This window comes from Nicotiana sylvestris, chromosome 3, assembly GCF_000393655.2.
Source record: "Nicotiana sylvestris chromosome 3, ASM39365v2, whole genome shotgun sequence".
NCBI classification, from domain to species: Eukaryota; Viridiplantae; Streptophyta; class Magnoliopsida; order Solanales; family Solanaceae; genus Nicotiana; species Nicotiana sylvestris.
The window spans coordinates 35,833,088-35,844,589 of record NC_091059.1 but is presented as its reverse complement, the minus strand read 5'-3'; the positions used below and the strand labels follow the sequence as shown (position 1 = coordinate 35,844,589).

Sequence of the window (11,502 nt, the reverse complement as noted above, 5' to 3'; positions counted from 1 at the left end):
GCTTCAATGCTACCATACCCGGGCAACGCCCACGTCGATCCTTTGGAAATCCAAATCAGGGAAAAACACGGTTACTACAATGTAATCGAGGCGGGATCAAATACGCAGCCTTGGTACCATGACATCAAGAGGTTCCTGAAGACGCAAGAATACCCCGAGCATGCTACTGGAGATCAAAAGAGAACCATTAGGCGGCATGCAAGTGGTTTCTTTCTGAGCGGTGAATTGTTGTACAAGAGGACCCCGGACCTCAACCTACTAAGATGTGTCGACGCCGAGGAGGCGAGAAAGATCATGCACGAAGTACACGCAGGTGTGTGCGGACCTCACATGAACGGGTATGTCTTAGCGAAGAAAATCCTTCGAGCAGGTTATTACTGGATGACCATGGAAAAGGACTGCTTTAGCTTCGTTCGGAAGTGTCATCAGTGTCAGGTGCACGGTGATTTGATTCATGCACCTCCCACGGAACTGCATCCCATGTCTGCACCTTGGCCATTTGTCGCCTGGGGCATGGACGTCATTGGACCAATCGAGCCAAAGGCTTCAAATGGACACAGATTTATACTGGTTGCCATCGACTACTTCACAAAATGGGTAGAGGCTATCACTCTCAAGTCGGTCACTAAAAAAGCTGTAGTGGATTTTGTACACTCAAATCTTATCTGTCGTTTCGGTATTCCTACGACTATCATTACAGATAACGCAGCAAACTTGAACAGTCACTTGATGGGAGATGTATGCGAGCAATTCAAAATAACGCATAGGAATTCTACTCCTTATCGGCCAAAGGCCAATGGCGCTGTAGAAGCGGCGAACAAAAACATCAAGAAGATTTTGAGGAAAACGATCCAAAGTTCCCGACAGTGGCATGAGCAGTTACCATTTGCATTGTTGGGATATCGCACTACGGTACGCACATCAGTAGGAGCAACTCCTTATCTTTTGGTTTATGGGACCGAGGCTGTGATACCAGCAGAAGTAGAAATCCCTTCGCTTCGAACCATTGTTGAAGCAGAAATCGAGGACAACGAATGGGTTAAGACTCGATTGGAGCAGTTGACTTTGATTGATGAAAAACGAATGGCCGCGGTTTGTCACGGACAGTTGTACCAACGAAGAATGGCCTGCGCTTACAACAAGAAAGTTCGACCCAGGAATTTTGAAGTAGGTCAGTTGGTACTGAGGCGTATTCTGCCATATCACCAGGAAGCAAAAGGGAAATTTGCTCCAAATTGGAAAGGCCCATACATCATCAGGAAAATATTGCCGAGAGGAGCATTGTACCTAGGTGACATTGAAGGAAATGATCCCGAAACAGCAGTAAATGCAGACGTGGTCAAAAGATACTATGTCTGAGTGACGTCCCAGCGGTCCTGACACATTTGAAATGCTGAAGGTTTTGTTCCCACTATCAACTCTCTCTACAGGCCTTTGAGCCGGTTACAAAAAAAAAAAACAAAAAAAAAACAAAAACAAACAAAACAAAACATTGATCGAGGCCTGAACTACGTTTGACTTGATTCCGAAAGGATACGTAGGCAGCCTCTCCCTGAGGTTCAGTCACACCACCAATAAAATCCCATTTACCCTGAAATTGAAACCGGGGCATGTCAAGCGGTTTAGAAGTTAGTATCATCTACCTCTCTTTACCAAGCACAAGCCTTCAGATCAATTACCAAAGATAGCGGGAAGCCAAGAAGCGTCACGAATGGAGGCCGGCACACTCTAAATTGAGAGAGTCTCGTCGGTGAAAACCTTCGGGCACCGCGAGGCGACGGGAGTAGAGAAACCAAAATGAGAGAGCTTGTTTAGTAAAAACTCGCAAAGAGTGCTATCAAGCGATGACAGGAAGAGAAATGAGAGAGGTCAGCCAGCGAAAACCCGCAAAGGGCGCTGTTGGCCGAAAGAATGACTCCACCCAAGGAGGTCTCGGCAAAGTTCCACCGGTTTGGGATCACAGATCCGTATTGGTTCGGGGAAACACAAGTTCATTAAAGGTCAGGCGTCCAGTCCAAAGAGCATGTCATGTCCATTTAAAGCCAGCATTGTCTTCCTCAGATAAGTCTTTCTCGTCCCGAAAGGGACACTCCTTTTCTGAAATTTGCTTTCTCCTTTCTTTGTTTTTCTTCGAATCCCTTTCATGTTTAACCCCAAGTTCCAGATATACTGGAAAGGACAGGTGGCAGGTTTGGTTTCACGGAATTCCGTTTCATGAAGGAAAACACCTCGTTTCGTTGGTACGTTTGTCCAAACCTGATGAATCATGATGTTTGACTGCGTTCGAAGTAAAGAGGAGAGAGAGAAATTTCCCCAGCAAGTCCGCCTCGTACAAATCCCCACAGGGTTTCCCTTTGTACAAATCCGCACAAAGAATCCACTGCGTAAATATTCCCCAAAGAGTCTGCCCCAACGAAATCCACACAGATTTTCTCTCTTGTACAGATCCCCACAAGGTCTTCCCTTTGTTAATAATAATAAAAAAAGAGGATTTCCCCAGCAAATCCCCAGCGAGTCCCTTTGTAAAAATTCCCCAGCGAGCTTACCCCAACAAATCCTGGAAAGTCCGCTTTAAACAAATCCCCAGCATGTTCCCGTTGTACAAAAATCCACACAAAGAATCCATTTTGTAAATATTCCCCCACAGAGCTTCCCTTTGTACAAATTCCCACAGAGTATCCCCAATAAAATCCCCGTTGAGAATCCCCAAGCAAAACGGGACACAAAAAGGGGAGCATTACAAGGCAAATCATCACGGAATTTGGAAATACAAGCCTGAGCAGTCCAAAAGGGTTTCGCCATTTGAATCCAATCAATGGCAGGATTTCTCAACAGAAATAAGGATGCAACAAAGAAAAGGGAACAATCAAGGTCACCGAACCAACCGCCATTTCCGAACTAACAATTGTTCTTTGTTTGAGAAGTTGAAACAGGTATAATCCAAGACAACCGTGCAAGAAGCAGGTGTCACCCAACGAAGAAGGTACATGAGTACAAGAAACAGTTTGGCAATAAGGAATCCACTCGAAAGGTAAGTTTCCACGAGATTCCCTTTTATCTTCTACTAAAATAAGAAAATTCAAAAAAAAAAGAGGTCAGATAGTATCCTCGAACTTTGTCCCCAGCCAGTCAGCATTAGGGTTTTAAACCCTAAACTGATCTTTTCCTTCAGTCAGTATTAGGGTTTTAAACCCTAAACTGAACTTTCCCTTTAGTCAGCATTAGGGTTTTAAACCCTAAACTGAACTCTTTCCTTCAGTCAGTACTAGGGTTTTAAACCCTACACTAAACTTTTTCCATTCAGTCAGCATTAGGGTTTTAAACCCTAAACTGAACTTTTTCCTGTAGTCAGAGTCAGCATTAGGGTTTTAAACCCTAAACTGAACTCTTTTCCATTCAGTCAGCATTAGGGTTTTAAACCCTAAACTGAACTCTTTCCTTTAGTCAGCATTAGGGTTTTAAACCCTAAACTGAACTTTCCCTTTAGTCAGCATTAGGGTTTTAAACCCTAAACTGAACTTTTTCCCATTCAGTCAGTATTAGGGTTTTAAACCCTAAACTGAACTTTTTCCATTCAGTCAGCATTAGGGTTTTAAACCCTAAACTGAACTCTTTCCAGCCAGTCAGTATTAGGGTTTTAAACCCTAAACTGAACTTTCCCTTTAGTCAGCATTAGGGTTTTAAACCCTAAACTGAACTCTTTCCTTTAGTCAGCATTAGGGTTTTAAACCCTAAACTGAACTTTCCATTCAGTCAGCATTAGGGTTTTAAACCCTAAACTGAACTCTTTCCTTCAGTCAGTATTAGGGTTTTAAACCCTAAACTGAACTTTACCTTTAGTCAGCATTAGGGTTTTAAACCCTAAACTGAACTCTTTCCTTCAGTCAGCATTAGGGTTTTAAACCCTAAACTGAACTTTTTCCATTTAGTCAGCATTAGGGTTTTAAACCCTAAACTGAACTCTTTCCTTTAGTCAGCATTAGGGTTTTAAACCCTAAACTGAACTTTTTCCATTCAGTCAGCATTAGGGTTTTAAACCCTAAACTGAACTCTTTCCTTTAGTCAGCATTAGGGTTTTAAACCCTAAACTGAACTTTTTCCATTCAGTCAGCATTAGGGTTTTAAACCCTAAACTGAACTCTTTCCTTTAGTCAGCATTAGGGTTTTAAACCCTAAACTGAACTTTTTCCATTTAGTCAGCATTAGGGTTTTAAACCCTAAACTGAACTTTTTCCAGTTAGTCAGCATTAGGGTTTTAAACCCTAAACTGAACTTTTTCCAGTCAGTCAGTATTAGGGTTTTAAACCCTAAACTGAACTTTTCCATTCAGTCAGTATTAGGGCCCCAACCCTAAACTGAACTTTTCCCCAGTTAGTCAGTATTAGGGTTTCAACTCTAAACTGAACTTCTCCCCAGCTAGTCAGTATTAGGGCTCCAACCCTGAACTGAGCATTTTTACCTTATGGCAATATTAGGGATCCAATCCCGAAGTTGCATTTTGTGGTCCAATCCCTTCATCAACTTTGTAAACTTCCCTGCAACTAACTCACGAAATTTTCCTAGTAGAACTGAGGCAGAAAATTTCGTTCATTTGTTTTTCCCCGCAGGTCTGACCTCGAGACACATGGATGGAGACGACCCACAAGATGAGTCTCAACTCAGAATAAAAGAAGAAAAAGACAAAAAGAAGATGTGCCGAGATATTCGGAAAGGCGAAGGGCGGATCGTTCAAAGGTTTGATCAAGGTCCCGAGTTCTACCAACCCCGTCTTACTCAGTGTCGCAGAAATAAATAGGCGCCTACAACTTGCAAGCATCAAGATTCAGATCGCAGTCTACAAGCAGAATCAGCTAAGACCCAAGATCAAGTCGCCAAAGAATCATAGATAGGAATCTTGTAACTAGCGGTTGACATGCATACGTAGTTAGTACAGTTTCAATTTTCCTTTGTTTGTAATAAGGGAGTCGGTAAGCAGCAACAGCAGCGGCAACAGCAGTAACGACAAGAATTGCAGTCCCATGGTAGTCCCAGCTACCAAAGCTTCCCGAACTACATTGACCGGATTCCTGTTTAGCCCAGGATATGTAGGAAATCTTTGAAGCAAAGATTCGGTCAGATCTTTCAAAACATGCTTCACACGGAGTAGTCCAATAGGCAAAAATCGCTCATATCCGCTCACTTTATCTTTGCACGAAAACTCTTCGTGTTTTCGAACAAAGAGGGGCAGCTGTGAGCACGTGATTTTTGTTTTTCGCGACAATCACTCCAAAAGAAACAAAAATAATAGCAATAGGTCTTGCTGTACAATTTTTGGATTTTTACGTGGTATGTTGTTAATTATTTATGATTTTTGCCCATTTTTATTTTTTATTAAAACAAAATACAAAAAATGTGTGTCATGCGTAGTTTGAACCGTAATCCGGTTATTAAATGGAAAATCATAAAATATGCATTTTGTCCTGATTGTTGCCTTGTTTAATTTTACCTACTTTTAACATTTTAATATGTGTAAATAATTGTATTAAGTATTTAATTAATGGGTTTTAATTTTGTTTTGTTTTAAAATGAAAAATATAAAAAATAAAATAAAAATAAAATAAAATAAAATAAAATAAAAGAGTGTAAAATTGGACTGAAATTAAGATTGGGCCTATTCCCATTTTTAAATCTGATGCCCAACTCGAGCCCAAAACACGTGTTGCCCCGGTCCAGACCAGCTGACCTCAGGAGTGTCCAAACGACGTAGTTCTGATCTGGTTCGATCTGGGCCGTTGATCTCAGAATGATCAACGGCCAAGATCACATCCCCCATATCCACAAACAAACCCGACACGTTCAACCTTGGTCCAACCCAGCCCCGTGTATTTGAAACGACGCCGTTTTCCCTTTAGTACATAGATCACAGCCGTTGATCACCAGCAATCCAACGGCCAACATCCATTACTCACCCCCGTATATAAACCCTTCCCCTTTTCACCTCGCGCCTAAACCAAACCCCCTGCCTTAGGTCGTCCCCTTCACAGACCCCAAACCACGGAACCCTAGCCGCCCCCTTTCCCCTCACCAAAAACCCGGCGGCATGGACGCCGGTGACCCCCACCTTAACACCCTAGGACCACCTTGACACCCTGAACATGAATCTGCAAACCATTGATCTCGAACCTTCCCCCATCTTCTCAAATCTTCATTTGAAGATTCGAGCAGAACTCCGATCCACACCGATCTACCCCAGTTTCATACCAGGCAATCCCCGAACCTCCCTCGTGACCAAACCATGCTTGGTTTGGTCCGAATCTAACCAGGGAAACCTAGATCCCAAATCTACCCTTAGGAACCCTAGAAGTTCTGATGCATGGTTTGTGTCCGTTTGAGCCAAGTGATCAGGGTCTAATGGACCTTAATCGAAGTGTTCTCAGTTGAGAACACTTAGATTAAAGTCCGTTCAACCCCAAGAAGGTTCTCTTCAAATACGAGTTTGGTTTTCTGATTTTTCCAAGGATTTTAAGGTAAGTTTGTTTCTCTTTTCTTTATTCATGTCATGTGTTTGTTAAAGGTCTGTTCGTATGGATGAAACATCTTGTTTAGTTTGTGTTTCGAATTTTTATCAACTGTTGTTGCCCACCTTGCCCAGACTTCTGTATTTGTTCAAGTCTTTTCCTTATTTACTGATAATGTATGTGTGTGTAAATTGCATAGTCGATTGAATTTGAAATTGGTCATTTAATTAGTTCCCAGGGTCATTTTTGTTTTGACAGTGCAATCTGAACCCCTTTTGTTGATACTGTTGGATTTCTGATTATTGGTTTTGATTGTATATGTTATAATTAGAATAGTCGATTTGATACATGTCGTCAAATAGTTTCAGTTGTTGAATGATAACAATTTGATCTGTTCTTGCTGAACATTGTTTGAATCAAAATTGAGAATCGAGTATAGCTACTTATAGTTGTTGATTTGAATCAGAAACTTAAGGAATTGGTCTGTAACTGCAGTCTGAATTGGTGGCATGTGCACTTGTGCACAACATGTGCATAAAGGCCCTTGTTAAGATTAAAATAGTTTGACACCATATGCTGTCAGATTATATTCTTGCTACCCATGTCTGCTTTTAGTTTAATAAGCTAATTAAAAGGGCTGTCAGGAATCTCATGGGAGGGGTTTCATATTTTAAAATTTTGAGTGGAAAAACAGCAAGAAAGATAAGGGGTTCTGATGTGTTTTAACAGGCTGTGAATAGATGATGTTAGTATATAAAAGGGAGAAGAACTTCCATTAGGGGAGACTGATTTTTGGGGGAGCACATATACAGACACATACACAAGAGAGAAAAACACACAGAAAAATCATAAACTGTTTCTTCCTACTGTTGTTTGGGCTTCATTTGTTTTCACCCTTTTCAATCAATTCTGATTCTTTGAAGTTCATTGAGTTTATTGGTTGAGTGTTTTCATTGGTTTATTACTGGTTTTGGTCTGCCTGGAGTTCTAATTCTACTCCATTGTGTGCTACTATCATTTGGCTACCTTTTCCTATCGGTTATAGTCGCATTCTTGCACTCAAGCCTGTTCTGCTGTGTTGCTTTTGTTTGCTTCTTGCTGTTTTGTTCTTGCTGCTGCTATTCTGTTTCTGCTGCTGCTGATTTTCCTATCTTCCTGCTCTTCTCCTTTGCATTTTCAGCATTCCAGGTACACATTTCGAGTCTCATATTGGTGCAGCTGATTGTAAACAATGAAAAGCATGAATTGAAAGATCTGGAGAAGTTATAATCATCTGTTTGCTTTACTTACAGCCTTTTGTTATTAAGTTGTATAAATTTTAATTTGTAGTTCAATAGGGAAGTACATTAGTAAGTTTGTATTTGATCGAAGCTTATGTCGATCTAAATATGCGATTCGTTTAATGGTATATAGGATGTAACCATAATTCATGGAATATGCAACCATTAGTATGATTGTTAATTCAAACTCGTTTTTCAGCATGTTGTGAATATATAGGGTGGACGGTTCCTTTTAATCTCGCCAAAAATACAATACAGTTTTTAGACTCTCGAGTTGCAATTTCATTAGGCATGTTTAAGATGAGTTTTGAATACCATAGGTAACATCCTTTAATAAGGAATCCTACTAATCCTGTTTAAATGAGTTAATTTAGATTTAGCTTAAGGAGTGCTCGGAGTAAGCGTAGCATTTCATCAATCTCGTATGTATTCCCTTTTATCAAATTAAAAGTATGTTCCATGAGATACATCGTTCTTCACCTTGTAATCAGATAATTAATAAGAAGTCAGGATTAGCTAAGCATGCCATTTAATCAGCATACATTTTTCTTTCTTTCATTTTTTAGAGACAAACATAATAGAAATGTAGTCACTTTAGGATATCCCTTCCAAAATAACGAGATGAGCCTCGCCGAATAAAGTGCAAATTACGGGGCCCTCAATAATTAATCATAACAAAGATTTAGAATTTAGGATGGGCTGTCTAGTGAATTTCCCCGCCTTTTCCGAAGACAATAACGCGTTAGACTCTTTAGGCACGATTTAATTAAATTACATTCTTAAATTCGGGTGCACATTGATGTGACCCAAATCCAAATCTCAACGGAGTCAAAATGTGTCGACGACCACGGGTGCATTGATTGTGACGTGGTTCGAGATGCATTTTCACGACGTTGCAATTCTATAAAAATAAATGATAATAATAAAAGCGGTTTAAACTTAATAAAAGCACATAAGTCACAACATGTATTTAAATCAGATATTTAGCCATTATAACAATTTAAGCGACCGTGCTAGAACCACGGGATTCGAGGGTGCCTAACACCTTCCCTCGGGTCAACAGAATTCCTTACTTAGAATTTCTGGTTCGCAGACTTCATTTGGAAAAGTCGAAAATTTCCTCGATTTGGGATTCAAGATAAACCGGTGACTTGGGACACCAAAAAAAAAAGGAATCAAGCGTCTTGGATTCAAATATTCAAACAGTCTTTCTTGCTATCGAAATCTAAAAAAAAATATATATGGAAATAAATTGCGTCCAATAGGATTTGAACCTATACCAAAGGTTTAGAAGACCTCTGTCCTATCCATTAGACAATGGACGCTTTTCATTCTGATTTTTTTTTCGTATTTTAACTTTTTGTTTGAAAAAAAAAACAGAAAGAATCGGATGTGAAAGAATTTTTGGAATTGTATATTCAATGATGTACTAATACTAATAAACTAAATTTGATTTAATGAATACATTAAAATATTTAGAATAAATAGATATAGAGCGGGTAGCGGGAATCGAACCCGCATCGTTAGCTTTTAATATCCCCTTCTTCATCAATTCTGTAAGAGTTAAATTCTTCTGAATCAGCATTATATCCAAACTCATTTCTCTCCTTTGAATTGACGATATAGCAATTTTGCTTGGATTTATCAGTCGAAGCAGGAGACAATATACCTTGATATTCTCGATCATTCTTTTATTCAAAGCAGCGTTCCATCTCAATTGAAAAAGAAAATAACGTTTCAAGAACAAATCTAGTTCTGATTCTGTGTTGCTTTTGTATTGTTTTTTTCTTTTTACCCTTCTTTTTGTCTGATTCCGCGTAATCTTTTTAAGAGCATTTTGATGTTTTGAGAGAACAAGGCCCAGATTGCCTCTGTTTTCTATATCTGATCCACGCTCTTTTTCTCCTTGACTTGCGGGTTCTTTTGCTTCTTGAATTCTTCTTCTTCTTCTTCTTCTTCTTCTTCTTCTTCTTCTTCTTCTTCTTCTTCTGCTGCTGCTGCTGTTAGTGCTGCTATAAAACTTCAGTTCATGGGATGATTGTCATAAATATGTTTATCAGATTATTTAAAAATAAGTTATAAATAATTACGTAAGTTAGTAGACAATAATTTGTGAATATTTCCACGAACGTAAGTTAGTAGACAATAATAATTCTGTTCTTTTCACGTTTATTATTTCCACAATTTATGATTTAGTACTGTTGTCAATCTGATTATTTATCTAGTATGTTAGAAAGCTTTTTCAAAAACTTCAGCTTATATAATGCTGAAGTTTTTACAAATGAACTAAATAACTTCAGCATCTTCTACTGAAGTTTTTGAAAAAGCTTTATGACAAAACTAATGAATCCAGGACAAAAAAAACTTCAGCTTTTAGTGCTGAAGTTTTTACAAATGAACTAAATAATTTCAACCTCTTCTGCTGACATTTTTGAAAAAGCTTATCCAGGACAAAAAAAACTTCAGCTTATTTAGTGTTGAAGTTTTTATAAATGAACTAAATAACTTCAGCATGTTCTGCTGAAGTTTTTGAAAAAGCTTAATGACAAAACTAATGAATCCAGGACAAAAAAACTTCAGCTTATTTAGTGCAATTACAAACAAAAACTTCAGCAAATAGAGAACAAAACTCCAGCTACTATGCTTAAGTTCAACAATTACAAACAAAAACTCCAGCACACTTGGTTAAGCACACATGCTACTTCAGGCTCGTCTACTAGAATGCTAAAGTTTTGCGTGATTGCCTTTGCTACTTCAACCCTGTATGCTGAAATTACGCAAAAAAGTGGGTACGCTTGCAATTCTTTTTGCAAAGAAGGAACAAGTTAAAATGTGACCCAAAAAGCGGGTATAGATGCAAATGCCCCTAATATAAGGCTATATATATAAAGCTCTAACGTACCACGCTATATATATTATGTGGGTCAACCAATAATGCTTATGGGCTTAACTGATATAACAATAATTCAACTGGGTATAGCGCCTTAAGCTAAGGCGCTATACCTCAAATAATTGTACCCCCCTCCCCCCTCCCCCGAACTGGTTTTTGACTTATTTAAAGAGGTTAAGAATTTTGTAAAAATCCATTCATAAATATTTTCAAGTCTTCTGAAATATTTCTTCGTTAAGTTGTTTTGCATTTTGTCACAATGTCTGAAGAGCGAAGAATTAGGGTTTCATTATATTGGGGGAGGGAGGTGAGGTTGTGGTGGCGAATAACTTAGTAAACTATAGTTTATCTCCACAGTGTCACGTTAAGTTGCCACTTACAATGGAGTACAATACATTGGTATCGTTGTTATGTAAAAAATGAGTGTGAGTAAATGTTTGGTGAATATTAAAGTAATCGAAAGATATCCGTATTTTGTGACTCCGCAAAGGGTTGCTTGTTATGCTGAGTTTAACATCAAAAACGATGAAACTCTGAGAGATTTTTTGAGGACCCCGGATAAATACCGAAAATTTCTTGTGATAAAACTGTTGGAAATGTACGTTAAGGTTGAAGACGTTCGCAATAATGAGGTTGCGCAAAGTAGGGATATTCCTCAATCATCGGGTGGTTATTTTGGAGTAGTTTTAGCCGAACAGGTTCCGGGTGAAAGAGTTTGGCATAATCTAAACTTATCTCCACGGCGAATGAGGAGAGAGGAAATAATTTGTCTCCTAGTTTACATGATCCACAATCCGAGTGGTAAACTTCAATTTTTCTTTGTGTTAAGATGTTT

General features: G+C 39.0%; 1 non-coding gene across 1 annotated transcript; it reads right to left on the bottom strand.

Annotated features, from left to right (window-relative positions):
• Window positions 1-9,030: 9,030 nt before the first annotated feature.
• On the bottom strand, window positions 9,031-9,102 carry TRNAR-UCU (transfer RNA arginine (anticodon UCU)). The gene has a single exon. It is a non-coding gene; the product is annotated as a tRNA-Arg (tRNA).
• Between the last annotated feature and the right edge of the window lie 2,400 nt (window positions 9,103-11,502).